The following is a 13,237-nucleotide window of genomic DNA, read 5'->3' as shown; positions in this document are numbered from 1 at the left end:
TTTTTTTCAGAAGAAAATAATTAAAATACAGAAATAAAAAGAGCCTTCTGTTTAAGTTTTTGTAGAACTGTAATCGTCAACATCATCATCATCAATGGCGTTTCAACTTTTCGTGAGTCTTTGCCACGTTTACTATTACCTTCCATGTTTGTCAATCTAGTGCCACTAATTCTCATTGTCTCATTCCCATTTTCTCCAGATCTTCTTTGACTGCATATTTCCACATTTTTCTAAACCGTCCTAGAGACCTTCTTCCATATGGCCTTCCCCAGAACAGATGATTTATAAGGCGATTGTCATTACTGCGTATCACATGCCCTGCCCTTCTGAGTCTGTTGGCCTTTATATATATATATATATATATATATATTAATTAAACGAAAAGATTTCTCTGGTATACAGAAGAAATCTTTTCCGTAGCGGACGCGAAAATGTAAATTTCAAAGTCTTCATAGAAGACTTTGAAATTTACATTTTCGCGTCCGCTACGGAAAAGATTTCTTCTGTATACCAGAGAAATCTTTTCGTTTAATTAATATAGATGTCGTACCAAGTGTACTGAAGTCTGGTTATTTTATTATTACCAGAAAGGCCAAAAGCATTTTCTTACACCTCGACCATCCACCTAGATGTTCCTGACGAGAGCTTGACATGAGCTCGAAACACGTCGTGTAGAATATCGGTGGTGGTCGAAGTGAAATAAAATGCAATTGCCGTTTCCTTTCATATATATATATATATATATATATATATATATATATATATATATATCTGACTAGATTTTCCTTTCCGAATAGAGACTGAAGCACGATTAATTTTATGAAACAGCCCCACGAATGGAAGCCATTTTAATGTTGCGCGACTAATTGGATAGACATGAAGATATACTTAGATTGGACAAAATTCGTGCTACAAAATTTATTAAGTACCTCGGTTGCTCAAGTCATCAAGAGATTTAAGGGAGTGGATTCTTTAATAGATGTTATGATATAATCTTATTAGCTTAGAAAAATTAGAAAGATAGAAAAATCGGAATATGGACGTGAAATAAAAAATAAAGAAAAAAAAAATAAAATATTGGGCGCCACTGCTTACCTAAGGAACCAGAATTTATACAAAAAAAAAACAAATATTAAAAGAAAAATGGTATTAAATCAAAATAAAACAGAAAATAATCAAATAAAAAAAAATACATAATATACAGAATATTATAACGTAACTTACCTTATTTATTCAGAATTCTATACTCAGTCAATTTTTAATGTTCTTACGATTCAAGAGAGAAGGGAAGAAAATAAATTATATGTTGAAAATCAAACATTATTTATTAAAAACAAAAAAATTAATCTCTGATCTCTCTGTTATAATTAGAGACCAGATTACCAATTAATCAAAGATGAAACGAACAGTTTTACAAATATAAAAATTATACCTTAACAATTAGTGTCCTGGCTTCTTCCTCGTAGCTTGATTCGAAAGTCCAAGGCGCTATTGCACTCGCGAAACACTTCACTGTCGTTAGTTACAGCAAATAGTACATTGTTTATAAACAAACGTTATTATAGAAAAATTCAGCTTTCACTTGAAGATAAATAGTTTAAAAGTTCGTTAAACTGGATCAAATTTTACTTTTACTCGAATAAAATTATTTAGTTAGACTCGAACGTGATTATTGAAAGTTCATTAACTTTGACCAAAATAAAATATGTGAGCATACTACATGTTTTAACTGCACTGTTAAACATAGTAATGAGAAAATTGAAACTCCTCTCTCCTACTTCTGGTTCTGACTGCTTAAAAGAAATTAGTGGATACCAAAATTGGTATAAAATGATAACGACGATTTGCTTAGAAACAGCGGGAAAATCGCCGGGGTTCACGATACACCATCACATTCGCCTGGCTGGAATTAACCTAGCCGGCTGGGAAACTGGAAAACTACATTCCTTTACACTCAATTGAACTCTACTCCATGACGATGGCCCTAAGGGAACCAAAACTCAACTTAACTCGATGATGGCCCTGGGAGAACTCTTCTCCATGACGATGGCCCTAAAGGAACCAAAACTAAACTCAACTCGATGGTGGCCCTGGTGGAACTGATCACTAGGACCGCTAACTCGATCCTTCTAAAACTTGGGTTCCTCTCCCAAAAAAAGTGACTTCCTACTTAGACCAATAGGAATCATACCAGATATTTCTCTACCAATCAAATGGTCAGAAAAACTCTCAAGACATCCCTTGAGTTTACACGAAATGCCTGACTCATACTATACAGTAAGTTTTGAGAACCAATATTACTAAAGACATCGGCTTAATTTAGGTTGAGCCTTCCGGTCCCGATACAAACATTCAATATATTTCTTGTCTGTAAATATCTTAAACCTTTATACTCTAGTCTGCAAATGCCATAAAAGCCTTTATCTTGCAAACTACAACACTGCAGGGATTCTTCCTCTATATAGATATTTGGATATCGACCAAAATATTTAAAAATGGTAAATGTCATAAAAACCTTTATACTCTGAGTCTTTACTTAACGTGGAACTTCTTTGAAAAATATTCCGTTTACAATTGTGTAGGATATAAACAATTTGGGGCACCTTTGTACACCAAATTTCAAAGAATCGCAAGAACCGAAATAAACATCCAAATCCCGTGAGAATTGAATAACGCCATACTCTGCCTATGCGGAAGATCGATATACAGGGCGTAGCGAAAGTATTACTGGGTCGAAATTTCAAATATTTAAACGGAGGACTTTCAGCGTGTTTCAAGACTCTAACTCGTTATTGCATCTGCGCCTCCATTCGTTTGTCACGCTGTCTCTGCAAGGGCCATATAGGTATCATTCGAAGTATTTTACGTTCCCACACCAGTAATTTTTGTATCTCGTGAAAGAAGTTGTGACTTCATTAGATGTTGCTTTGCAAATAAAGATCTGTTTCCTGCCATTCTTCGTGTTTCAACTTCTCGATCTATTTTGTTGTTATTTGTGATTGTTGCTCCTAGATATTTAAATTCTTTAACCACTTCGAAGTTATGATCGTTTATAGTAATGTTTTGCCTTAATCGCCGTCGTTCTTGTCTTGAGACGTCCATGTAGAACTATAATACCACGAAATAAAATTCATGTGTTTTTGATGTGGTATTAGTACACTCTAAAAATTGTCGACTTTTTTTTGTCCCACCAATTCAATTTGATGTGAATTCTTAGAAGAATAACGTATTCAACATTTCAAAATAGAATTTTACCAAAACGTTGAAAATTCGGATGGCCCGGAAGCCTTGTCCGGGACGCAGGGACATGACTTCGTAATTCGGGCCAATTCTCGGATTTTTCGAGCTAGTTGGTCACACTAATGATGCTAGATAAAAAGTATGTGTTTTATCTCGCCAGGTATTAATGACGCACGGGTAAAAACTCGCGGACTCAACTGTATACAGCGTGTCTACTTGAGTTGGAATCATATGGGAAACTTTTTTATTATTAATTTTACGAAAAAAAGTTATTCTTTATAAAAAGTTCTGCATGCCCCAAAACCTAAGATTCAATTATCAGATATCAAATTTTCTCAATATTATACGACGTATGTCAAAAAATATGAATTTCGGCTAAGGGTAAAGTACCTTTATTTCTCTCAATATCGAAAATTCTTATGATAAAAAGTTGTTTGGAATTAAAAACTAAGATGAAATATGCAATTACATGCTTCTTATTGAAAAAAAAAATATTTTTCTCAAATTTATGGATACCCAACATCGTTTTTAATTATTACAAATATCATAACTCGTTTATTATTCATTTTACGAAAAAAAGTTATTCTTCATAAAAAACTTAGCATGGTCTAAAATCTAAGACACAACCATGATATATCAACTTTTATTAATTTTATACGAGGTGTGTCAAAAAATATGAAATTCGCTCAATATTATAGCACCTTTATATTTCACAGTATTTCAATTAGAAGGATGTAATTGCATATTGACACATAGTTTTTAATTCTAAACAACTTTTTTAATAACCGTTTTCAATATTGTGAAAAATAAAGGTACTTTACTCTTGAGTGAAATTCATATTTTTCGACATAACTCGTATAAAATTAATAAAATGTCATATCTGTTGGTTGAATCTTCGGTATTAGGACATACAGAGATTTTTATAAAGAATACCGTTTTTTCGTAAAAGTAATAATAAAAGAGTTATCGTATGTGTAATGAATAAAAACGAAGTTAGTATCAATAAATTTGAGAAAAATTTGGAAAATATTTTTTTCCAATTAGAAGCATGTAATATAAGCATATTTGAGCTTGGTTTTTATTTCCAAACAACTTTTCATAATAAGAATTTTCGATATTGAGAGAAATAAAGATACTTTACCCTTAGCCGACATTCATATTTTTTGACATACCTCGTATAATATTGAGAAAATTTGATATCTGATAATTGAATCTTAGGTTTTGGGGCATGCAGAACTTTTTATAAAGAATAACTTTTTTTCGTAAAATTAATAATAAAAAAGTTTCCCATATGTTTCCAACTCAAGTAGACACGCTGTATATGTTATAAAATAGTAATTTGCGTAACAAGTTCCTAAAGTGATATTTTACGGGATGAGTAGGAAGTATCTCGGACGAGCCGACGAGGAATCCTGACATTCTGTGAATCCGGTAAATTCACTTTTGGATTGTGTTACGTACAATATTTTTTCTGCTGGCGTTTATTACTTTCAAAATAATCTGAATGAATTACATTACTTACGAAATTTTTGTTATAAATCACATTATACTCTGGGCAAATTAGAAAAAAGTTTTTATTTAGCTTAATGCCTCTACAACTAATGGCCATTAGCATGTTACAGTGGATTTATGCAATCGAGTACCTAGTGTAATGTGTGTGTTGAGTAAATGTCTTGTTACTGAGCAAAGTCGACGTTATTGTCTTTGCAAAGAAACGCTAATTGTATCCGAAGTACCAAGTCCGAGTACCGATCTCACAAGGAAAAAAACTATTTTCATTAAATAATACAACGAAAACACTTCGTTTATAAATTCGCAAAAGTTTCGTGTGTTATTGCGTTGCCGCTCCTGCAATACTCAGATCACATTTATCCATGGATTCTTATGTAGTTTTCTGAAAACCGTCTTCGAGATAATCGACCTCAAAATCTAAAATGTGACGTCACAATCGTTTTATTTTCTGCCGACACACTACACGTCCAGCTGAAATCGTTGCTATTAAGTATAGTCCAGGGCGCATCGGTTTTGAGATGGACGTTGAGAGGTGACTCAAATTTTTTTGCAGAAATTGCTTGAAAATAACTCAAATAATAATATTTGATTTATCCTCGAACTCAAAATGGCCCGGAACATTGTTTAAATAATCAAAATGTCAAAATATGAAGGAAAAATTCGATTTTTTCATTGGTTTTTTGATTATAACTTTAAAACTCTTCATTTCTGAGAAAAGTTGTACTAACATAAAAGTTGTCAAATTAAATTTCCTACAATATAGAATTGGTTAAAAATTTAAAAAATAGTCACCGTTGTTGCAAAACAGTAATAATTGAGAAAAAAACCATACAAAAACAAGTACCCGCATTTTACGTTTTTCAAACATTTATGCTACACTTAGGACCTTCATATTTTACCCAAAAAAACTTTATGATATAGTAAAACAACACTGTAAATTTCATTAAGATCGGTTTAATAGATTTTGCAAAATAAATTTTGCAATCCAGCTTTCGCAAAAAAAAAATTCATTTTTTTTTAAATGTTGCCGGAATGAAAATAAAGCAGATAGCAAGTTGAATATTTTTTTTTGCTTATAGAAGTGTACTGTACCTTTCATTTGCAATTTGAAAAATTAAAATCGATTAATTATCACGGCGTCAGGAAATTTTTTAAATAAACATTAATTATTGGTGCTACGCGCAGGACAGCGGTGTTCGATTCACACAAGTTGATTTCCACCAAAATGTCTTCCAATCTTTATCTAATATATTATTTTCTTACTCTATATTTTGTTTTATTTTAATATTTTAATTCCACAAAAATCAAACTAATTCTATTATTGTTTGTGAAACATTGTTTAAACAATTGCATATGTTTAAGAATAATAAACTTTTATTCTCTAAGTTAAAATATATGAACAAAAAAATTTTTGCTAAAAAAAGTGTTATTTCAAAGGATAAGGTATGTGTTTTTATTTTGCAATAAACAAATTTATTTATTTATATTGAAACGTAATAAAAATTAAAATGTGTCAATCATTATCAAAGGTCATTGAAATGCCCAATCAAAGCAAACTATCCGCTGTCCTGCACGTAGCACCAATAATTAATGTTTATTTAAAAAAATTGCTGACGCCGTGGTAGTTAATCGATTCTAGTGTTGCAAATTGCAGATGAAAGGTAAAGTACACTTCTATAAGCAAAAAAAATTTCAACTTGCTATCTGCTTCATTTTCAGTCCTGTAACATGTTGAAGAAATGAATTTTTTTTGGGAAAGCTGGATTGCAAAATTTATTTTGCAAGATCTATTAAACCGATCTAAATGAAATTTACAGTAATGTTTTAGTGTATCGTAAGGCTTTTCTGGGTGAAATATGAAGGTCCTAATTGTAGCATAGATAGCTGAAAAACGTAAAATGCAAATAATTGTTTTTGTATGTTTTTTTCGCAATTATTGCTATTTTGCAACAGGGGTGACTATTTTTTAAATTTTTAACCAACTTTATATTGTAGGAAATTTAATTTCGCAACTTTTATGTTAGCACAACTTTTCTCTAAAATGAATACTTTTAAAGTTATAATCAAAAAACCAAGCAAAAAATCGAATATTTCCTTCATTTTTTGACATTTTGATTATTTAAACAATGTTCCGGACCTTTTTGAGAGGGAGGATAACTCAAATATTATTATTTGAGCTTTTTTCAAGCAATTTCTGTAAAAAAATTTGAGTCACCTCTCAACGTCCAAATGTACTAATATTTTTGCAGATGCGCTCTGGTCTAGTAGGCTAGTTTTTAATCTCGATTTGTTAAGTAAAGCATAGTTTATTTACATTTGAGTTTGACACTTCGTGAATGTCAAACTAAATTTTAAATTAAGTATTAATAAAACATCAATGACATTTTATAGTGAATTTAATTATTATGTATATAAAATAAATAAGATGTTCAAAAATACAATTTGAGTATATTTTAAAAGCATTAATTTATTAACAGCATTAAAAAGATTTATACGAATATACAGCCTCCCCTTTATGATGTTCAATTTGCTATGAAATTAAAATATAGTCGGTTCGCTAAACTTGACACAACTTTCTAGTGATTTTAGTAGGTAATTTTTTTTGTTTTTTGCGAATTTTGACAAAATTGGCAAAATTACTAATTATTTAGTAATTATTAACTAATGAGCATGGGCGCCCATATAAAAATTTTCAGGGGGGGGCAGACGTAAAGATTTTGCACCTCACATTGTGTACACTATGGATAACAGTATATTATAGTTTAAAGCACCCGAAAAGCTAGGGGGTCACGGCTCCCCTGCTCATGGGTCTGGGCACCTATGCTAATTAATAATCATTTTTTTGCACAATTGGCAAAATTATTGACTAAAATCACTAGCCAGTTGTGTCTTTAGCGAACCGACAGTATATGAAACAATATTGTTTGGTATAAAAAATTATGGTCTGATATGTGCAATTACATCCTTCTAATGGAAAGAAATATTTGAGGATTTTTCTCAAATTATGGACACCAACAACATTTTCATTTATAACTCTTTTGTTTTTAATTTGACGAAGAAAAGTTAAAAGCTTCATAAAAAGCTCTTCATGTTCTAAGATTTATGATGCCACCATCGTATATAAAATTTTATTAATTTTATACGACGTATATGAAAAATATAAATTTCGATCAAGAGTAAACTACCTTTATAGTTCATAACATTTAAAATATAATGATATAATTGCACATTAAAACATAATTATTAATTCTAAACTAGTTTTCATAATAGCAATTTTCCATATTATGAATTAAAATACGTAAATAAACAAAGTTTTCGTTATGATAATGCATTTTCAGCTTGTTTAATAAATAAAAACGTGAAATTCGTAAAACTGAGCCACATAGGGGGTTAAAAAAGTTATTTACCAGCAGTTTTATTGCTGGAATCGAACTTTATGATATATTAATAATATAGCTTCTATAATTTTTTATTTATAACGCTAAAGTCACCGTTTTTAAAAAAATTGGCGCACTGTTTACTAGCGTTCGGCGAAGCGCACGGTTGAGTTATTTTAATATAATTCTTTAACTAATAGATCAAATGAAATTTTACAAATTGCACATAAAAGAAGAACATGCAGCTATCTTATATTTATCATAAAAAGAAATAAAATGTATGTGCATAAGTACAGTGTGGGCGGAAAGTGAGACTTACATGAATTTTGTTTAAAAATTATTTAAAGATGTGTAACTAATACAATTTTACTTATATAACTCTCAAATTTGAAAAACTTACTTTTCAAACATCTTACTAAATGATATTTCATTAAAAAAAAATCTGAAAAATTTAATCAAAATGATACGACCTCTTAAAAAATGTAATTTTTTAAAACTTCGTAGTTTTACAGAATTACTACCAATTTAAGAGGGTATTACTCATGTTTGAACAGATATATTACAATTTCATAGGTATTTTTTGAAGCTTAAGATGTAATCTTTAAAATACACTACATTATTTTACTTTAGACATAAAAAAAAACAACTTTTTTTTGAGAAAATTGAGAAAGATAAAAAAAATGTGCCTAATACAAAAACCGAAAAATATGCGTTAAAAAATGTTTGTACAAAGTCATCAAAACTTTTTTTCTGTTTACCTATAATACATTTAATAACAAGCTAAAGAGATAATAAAAATGTTAAAAAAAATTTTGAGCTCTTATACAGTATTTCTGCGTGACTTGGAAACTATTGACAACTTTTTTTTATCAGTTTTACGAAAAAATGTTGCTCCTCATAAAATACTTTACATCACATAAAATCTAAGACGCAACCATCAGATATCAAATATTATTAACTGTATATGAGGTATGTCAAGAAATATCACTTTCGCTCTAAAGTACCTTTATATTTCACAATATCGAAAATTGTTATTAAAAAAAGTTGTTTGGAATTAAAAACTATGTTTCAATATTCAATTAAATCCTTCTAATTGAATTATTGTGAACTCTAAAAGTACTTGACTGAAAATTCATATTTTTTGACATACCTTGTATAAAATTGAAAAAGTTTGATATCTGATGGTGGAATCTTAGATTTTGGACCAGGTCTTTCAGAATATGTATAAATGAAATGTACAAAAGAAAAAGCATTTTAAATTTTGATAAAAAGAATAATTAAAAAAAATTTTGATCAATCAACTTCAAAAATAACGTTTTAAACTTTCTAACTTTTTAAAAACAATTAAATTAAGTACAGTTAAAAGTTGAATTTTTTCAACTAACAAACTCTATTAATTAATTTGCAGTTTAAATACTATTGGTACCTATATAAATGTGGCAGTTACATAATAATGTGACAAAATATTTCCGCTTCAAAATAAGCTGTCCCACATTAAAGTAATGACAAATTTAAATTTGATGTCACACCTCCATCTACAATCGTATAGAAAGAATACACTTTTTACCACACGTCGATATGTTATAAAGTTAAAATAATTTATTTTTGGCGTAAAACATTTTCAGCACTATTCAACCAATAAATTAATGTCTAATTACGCTAAAAACATTAATAAAATGAGTTATATATTAAATAATTTCATAAGAGCTAATGTATTTGTAGCACCTATTCGAACATTTACGCCTCTGGCGGCCACTGCTGAAAGCTGAATTAGAGATTGAAAAGTTAGCCCACAAACGATGCATTGCGTTTCCACTCCTTACAGGTCTCCATAGGCACTACAAGCTTCATGTCCTTTTGCAATGTGCCGCCATGTTTTTTTCTATGTCTACGTATTCGTTGGGTCCTCCTCTTTCCAACGGGCCGTCGTACGTCACGATTCGCTATGTCGTTTAGGCACTATATACTTGACGTCACCACGATGTGCTCACCACTATGTGCTCACCACTATGTGCTTGACCTCACCATGAGCGGGAACCAGTATGCCGATTCTGGATTACGATGAGCGGGAACCGGTATGCCGATTCTGGCTCACAATGTTGCGCCTCCACCACGAAGTGCGCGGGAATCGATGCTTTATACCTACTGATAACAATTTTTGATATTCTGAAATATAAAGGTACTTTACTCTTTAACGAAATTAATATTTTTGACATACCTCGTATAATATTGATAAAAATTTGATATCTGATATTCGAGTTTTAGATTTTACACTATGGAGAGCATTTTATGAAGAATAACTTTATTTCGTAAAATTGATAATAAAAACGCTTCTCGTATGGTTCCTAGTTACGCAGATATACTGTGTAAGAGCGCAAAAATTTTTAATTTTTAAATTGTAATGCCATATTCGGATTCAAATTATCAAAAACAAAATAGAAACATATTTTATCAAAGAGAAATGTCAACGATATTTTTAAAATTAGTTATACACAAAAATTGTTATTGTTTAAACAATTAATAAACAATTCGCGGCTAAATCTGTGAGTAGAACTTTTTACCTTAAGATCTATATAAACGAACAAAAAAAGTTTTAGAAAAATATAAGCTGGTTTGAATTTTTCCGAAATAATGCCTTTTTTTCGTTCTCTATTGACTCCCCCATGTATAAAGAATTATTATTTTCTCCAGTGATGACAAAAGTTCTTTCCATATTCGCTTTGGAATTAGGAATTTTAATACTAACATCGATATCGTTATATATGATATTCTATATCGTTTAAATTCATTTTACAAAACCCTTCACAACGACAAGCACCATTGATAAATGCAACCTCAAATATGCATAAAAATTAATCAAAAGGAAGACGACGAATTACATTTAATTATATTACTTTTGTTATTATGTAAGTAGATAGTTTTGCTTTTGCACCACTTTTAGTTACATGTTAAAGGTCCCGTATCTTCAATAATTGTTTCAATATGCTGAGAGATTTTGTTGTGACTATTCCAAAGAATTTATTACTTAGTTACATACGTGGTAAGTTACAATGTAAATGTTAAACTTTTTATTTCTACAATGATTTCATTCCTGCACTAATTTTTTGGAAAAGCCCTTTGTAGATTTGAATAAATATTATATATTAATGACAATTTTAATTATTGCTTCAAATAATATAAATAAAAATTCGTATGTCGCAGATACTCGCGACCGTTCTAGTTATCTTGGTGGGCGCGCCTATCGGAAGGTTAAGATTCAAGATAAGATACTTTAGACATATAGCCTACCCTCACTGACATTTATCTTTATTATTTAAATGTTTATTCATTCAGTGTATACAAATTTTGCATAATTATAGGATTCAAATAGGTAAAGTTATTTTTAATTAGGTGAAAGTACCCATTAAATCGTAAAATGCGTCAACATGCGGATCTATTGGATGAACCTAATTCGAGGACGCGGAATTCATTAGTACTAACCATTTTTGAAGGTTAGCTAACGTTTTACAGGTAACAACTAAAAGGTATTAACACTAAACTAAACAGCTAAAACAACTAAGTAACAAAGGTATTAACTAAAATTGTTTAAGAGAATTAGGATGATTATTTTATTCATAGGAGATTCTGACCAATAGAAAGCTACAGAAATAAAAATTAAAGTGATAATTTTTGATAATATCCCGTCGTCAAGCATTACGTCAGATTGCTCTTCGGTTTCATGCAAAAATGAACATTCAGTGACATTAATGACAATGAATGTTTTACAACTTGTCACAGAGAACACCAAGAAACACGCTTAGCAAATATTCAGGTGAAGATATAAATAAAATATTAGTTAAAATGATTTAAAAAGACAGTTTAATTCATGAAATAATCTCAGCGAATTAACCTCGATCTCTAAAATTATTATCGGCTTGTTGCCCTCGTGCCACTTTGACATAATTTCACTCCCCTGCGGGTCGTGAAATTAAACTCTCCATATTCCATTATATAATATGTCCCAGGACAAACTAGTTTGTGCTGAACGCGTTAGGATAAACTAGTTTGGCCTAGGCCTACTTTTCCTCTTTTCTCGATTGATTATTAATTTTTGTTGTACATATAAATTACTACAGTCACTGAATACATAGTTAGTGGAAAAATTATCAGTTATCACATTTATTAACTGAATTAATAAGTTGCAATTATACAAATAACGGTTATCCAAGAACATTCAAAAGCCATATCTTTAAGTTTATGATGACATTTTCAAGTAGAATGACATTCTAGTAATGTTTGCATATCCATACCAGTGTGAATTTTACTACACGTAATTTGCCGTGTAAAGACAGAAAAAGTAGGAATAGCCGTAAAATATTTGGTAATTATTTACCGATGGTTTTAAGCTACTAAGGAATGCTTGAGTTATGTATTTAAAAAAAATACCTACCCTGTCTTGATTCGTATTTCTTCGTACTTGAAATCTATCAGAAAAATTGTGTAAAAACTATCTATTTATTGATATTGAATAAAACGCAAATATTTTTTTTTATATTTGGTTGTATTATTAGTATTTAGGCTCAGAAAATAAGAATATATGTATTGTTATATAATTTTATGGGAAAAATTTATAAAATTAATTTGTATCAAAAACCACGAGATCTAAGATTTTCATCGCCCTGTATATGACCAAAAATTGTAAATTGTATAATTTTGTTAGTAAACAGTGTTTCGCGGAAAGTGAAAATCGTTAGTGTTTTGTTAATGGTTCTCTGAACGGACGTATACAATTATGCGGGAGGATCTATGGTTCAGTTGAACCGGGTTCACGGGTGATCTCCGGTTCTGTTTGGAATGCATTTCTCATTGCGCCATCATGTCAGTGCTCGTTCTACAGCTTTCGAGAAATGCCAATAGATGGCAAAAGGTAAAAAACTGTCGCCATTTTGAACTACCTTTTTTTATGCTGTTTTTGAATAAAGTTAAATTTAAGTATTTATAGTCAAATAGTCATTTTAATAATTATAAATAAATATTATATAAACACAAATAATGTTATCGTTTATCGTTAGGCTTAATATAATAAAATAGGATATATTTATATTATGACAGCGTTTCGTGTTAATACA

General features: G+C 30.2%; 1 protein-coding gene across 5 annotated transcripts in view; it reads left to right on the top strand.

The window, feature by feature from the left end:
- Positions 1-13,237, top strand: part of LOC126888338 (slowpoke-binding protein) — a 461,995-nt gene that overhangs the window by 223,744 nt on the left and 225,014 nt on the right. The gene's annotated exons all lie outside the window — the stretch shown is intronic.

Source organism: Diabrotica virgifera, chromosome 7, assembly GCF_917563875.1.
Source record: "Diabrotica virgifera virgifera chromosome 7, PGI_DIABVI_V3a".
NCBI lineage: Eukaryota > Metazoa > Arthropoda > Insecta > Coleoptera > Chrysomelidae > Diabrotica > Diabrotica virgifera.
This window is presented reverse-complemented; position numbering and strand designations above follow the sequence as displayed.